The sequence below is a fragment of the Rhea americana genome, unplaced genomic scaffold (genome assembly GCF_003343005.1).
Source record: "Rhea americana isolate MKP2758 unplaced genomic scaffold, rheAme1 scaffold_42, whole genome shotgun sequence".
NCBI lineage: Eukaryota > Metazoa > Chordata > Aves > Rheiformes > Rheidae > Rhea > Rhea americana.
In genome coordinates, this window is record NW_028186557.1 from 3,019,027 (window position 1) to 3,023,045 (window position 4,019).

The 4,019-nt window shown below is 45.6% G+C and overlaps 1 protein-coding gene across 1 annotated transcript in view; it reads right to left on the bottom strand.

Annotated features, from left to right (window-relative positions):
* The window catches only part of PPM1A (protein phosphatase, Mg2+/Mn2+ dependent 1A), a 36,241-nt gene extending 35,357 nt beyond the window's left edge, over positions 1-884 (bottom strand). The window contains exon 1 of the mRNA XM_085315057.1: positions 722-884. The gene's annotated coding sequence lies outside the window, so the exon portion shown is untranslated. The remainder of the gene's footprint in view (positions 1-721) is intronic.
* Between the last annotated feature and the right edge of the window lie 3,135 nt (positions 885-4,019).

The window sequence follows — 4,019 nt, forward strand, 5'->3', positions numbered from 1 at the left end:
GCCCGGATGTTGGGGCTGCGAGCGCCGCACGGGCCGCTAAAGCTATTACATCACCCTCTGCCAGCCCCGGGCCGCTCCGCGCATGCGCGCGAGCGCGTGGGAGCAGCGCGAGCTCGGGCGGGCTTGAGGGGTGGGGGAGGGGGAGAGGACACGTCACGTGCGCCCGCCCCCTTCGCGCGCCCTGAGGGTAGAGGCCTGCGCGGGGGGGGGGGAGGTAACGGCGACGGTGCCTCAGCGGTGCCGCCATGGTCGGGGGCGCGGGGCGCCGTCACGGACGGGCGGCTCCGCGGGTGGCAGCTGCCGCTCCTCACCTCCCCGGGGAGGCGGCGGCAAACCCGGGGCTACCCGCGGCGCTCCTCGCCGGGGGACGGGCCGCGGCGCAGCCACCTTGCTCGTGCGGCGTGCCCAAAGCCCGGGGCAGGCACACGGGCGCTGAGGCGGCCCGGGACATCCCGCCCGGCTGAAGCCGAGCCCTGCGTGCTTCCCCTACCGAAAGCACCACTGCTGGCAAAAAGCAGCAGCGGATTACCAGTAATGAACGTGTAATGGRTTTAATAATCCCCTGATTTGCAGCTCCCCTTTGATGAAGGCTGGCCCGTTGACAAAAGGGAGGGGGGAGCGCTCGGGGAGCCATCCCCGCAGTCCTGCRGGGAACGCGTTTGGAGGAGAAGTTACTGGAGACGAAGCTCTTRCCCCACACCCAACCCGGCCTAGGCCGTACCTCCTGCACGGACGCCGCGCTCCAGCCTCTGCCCATCTTCCGTTCCCCCCGCGGAGCCGGCGCCCACCTCCGAGGAGCAGTTGGTTGTCAGCCCTTCTTCCTGGCCATGGTGTGCAGCTAGCAAGCCATGCTGAAATGTCTCCCCGTCGCCAGGGCTGAAGCTGGRAAGGGGGAGGGGAGGTGGCTGTGGCAGGAGCGTGGGGGAGGATTTTCAAGGAGGCTGCTGCAGGAATAAGGGCCTGGTTGGGAAAGCGATGACTGCGTGGAGGGAACATCATGTGCAGCTGCTTCCAGCAAGCCACCCTTAAATCACGGGCTGAGGATTTTTGAGGCAGAGCAGATCTAAAAAGGGAGGTTTTAAAGGAGAGGTTGAGGGATGTATATTAGTTTGGGTACTTTGGAGAAGGAGCTGGTTACAGAKGGCAAGACGGAGCGCTCAGGAAAGGTGCGGGGGGTACTTAGCTGAAGGATCAGGAAGGTTGTCTGCCGTAGATAGTTTTCATCTTTGACAATAATCAGAGCAAACAGCCATATGTTAGGGTTTCACTAAACTGAATGCTTGGAAAGCCCTCAAATTGCTGGTTACCTTCTTCTAACCATTCTAGATAAAATCAGTGCAGCTTCAACTGGAGTGTGCCAACAGCTGAAGTCAGTTAATTGTGGGCTCTTGCACAGATAAGACCTATACAAACAGCAAAACCCTACCTGGAGTCAACTAGAAACACTGTAATATAAAAGAAGCTCATCATTGTAGGGCTTTCCAATAATAGAGAAACTTACTGTGTTTAAGTATGATTACAAAATCTCCAGTTCCCATTGCTGACTGTTACTGAATGGTATGTTTGGACCTGATCTTACTGTTTTCAGTCAAACCGTGTTTGTTAGCATGACACTGAACACCACTCAGTTGTACTCAGTGTTATGTTAACTGTTTCCGACCTTTAAACTGTAGTTAAATGCAACCAGTTTTGTTAGTGTAAACAAACCTATAGGGAAATTTAAATACAAATTATTCTGAGAAGCTATTGGGGAGGGAGGAGCAGTGCAGTGTATTCCACAATGGGAGAGGAGATTTTGGAAGGTCACAGCATAATTCCTATAATCTCTGTCAGTGTGATTTTGAATTTCCTGTTGGGATCCAAAGAAAATCAGTTACAATTTTGATGCAGTTCAGATTTTAGAAACTGCATTTCTTTTTTTTTTTCAAAATTTCTAGAATATACAAAGGAGAGGCTATATAGAATGGTTCGTGCATGCATGTGGCTATGTACACATACACAGCCACACTTCTTTAACTTCAGAGCTTAAACATAAGTTTTCACCCTCTTCCATTTCTCTTAACATGTATGTACCCACAAAATACTCTAATAAATCTAGCACTTTGAATTATATACAATTGTGGAGTGTGGTTAGATTCTATTTAGTATTACTTATGATTGGGTTTTTGTATTTTTTTAGAATACAAGCKAACAAAAACCTGGTCTAGCTTTCTCGTGATGCCCTAGATTTAAGCTGCAGGAATGTAATGACAGCAGTGAGTTTGCTGCTGTCATTTTCTATTTATACGTTTTTCTTGGGAAATCGGATGGAGTCAAATTACCAGCATACTTCTTAAAGTGTAACTTTTATTTAGTTTTCTAATTTTGCCTGGCCTGATGTACTGGCAATGGTAATGAATATTCACTAGAAATGCAAGCATCGCATGGCATTTAATTAGTATAAAACAGAGTTGCATGTCATGTATAGCGCTTTTATTTATAGCGGTTTAGACTACATATCCCAGCATGCAATTCTTATTTTTCCCCTTCAGTGTCCATCAAGATGGGATGCAGATGATTGGGACCTGTAGTCACTGGAGAYGCTGGCTGCACAGTGAAAAAGGCRATAGTAGGAATCATCRTAGGGCTTTCCAATAATAGAGAAACTTACTGTGTTTAAGTATGAGCCATGCAKCATAAACCAGGTCTGAGTTATTGAGAAGAATTGTATTTCTTTAGCTGGAACAAGGAATTTTTATTGGCAAAGAAATCATACTTAAAATGACATGCTGTTTCACTGTATATTTTTAGAGAAAATATATTGTCTATTCAGAGCCTTTCATTTCAAAYTTTGCTTCCTGCTACAGCTCTAAAAAAGTATTTAGAGGAATAGTATATATCTAGSTATCAGAGAAGTAGATATTTACCACCTATCGACACTTGTTTGTCTCAAGGAGGAATATTTTGTCCAATGTASCCCTTAAAACTCTCAATTTAAAAATCCCGTATTTTGTTCAGTTAAGCTTAGAACTGTTCCCAGTGGCATCATTTGCTATAAAAATAGAGTAGGGGACTGCAATTGCTGCTAGGATCCTGTGGCAATTTAACTGCATTCTAGAATCACTTTCCATCSTAATGGTCATTTCATTCTGTATGAGTCAGCTGTTATCTCTGTGCATTGATATTACCCACTATTCCTTTTAATTCTTTCAGATTTATAAAATTGGTGTTCAAGTTAAACTTTTTATAGAGGTCGAGCCTGAGGTATCATAATTTTGTTTGTACGTTCTTTAAGAGGGAACACTTAGTACAAATATTATCTATAGTGTTGCATGATTTATATTTCTTGATCTGTAAGTGAAACAACTGTACTTCTCTCAGTGTTTCACATATAGTCTGTTCAAAAGGTCAGTAAAAGCAAGGCCTTTTTGTTTCAGGTTCCTTTAGTTATYTTCCCTGTTTCTCCTACAGTCTTCCACTAATATGTGATGTAGGTGGAAAATAATATATTTGAAGTTACTCTGTAGCCTAAAAAGCTGGCAGACTGGTGGTTTGCTCAAGATCCTATAATAAGACAAGAAGCATCTTGGGTCCTGTAAGATCCATAAATCTAGTGAGAAATATTTATGTACAGTTTAAGACTAGAAAGTGACTAGCGGTAAGATTTGCCTTCTTTCACATAGCCCTAATCTTTCTCCATCTCAGGGGGAAGGGCTTTGAGCATAAGGGCTTTTGAGCGGATCTTCAAGTTATATAGCAATATTTGTATGGCTCCACAACGACTGTACCTAGAACCAGAGGGCCATGTATGCACCTTTCAGTTTTTTGGTTCCCCAAGGCTGTAGCTTATCTCTGACGCTCAGTTGTATCTTTGGAGAACCCTCATTTTGGTGCATGAAATCACAGACTGAGTGGCTCCTGTGGTAATTGAGCCAGCTTTGTCACATGAACTTGGATACTGTSTGTGGTTGTGTATCATCACTGGAAACCATTTTAATCAGCCTCTGTGCGAGACCAGCGAACCTTTCAAATCGGCACTT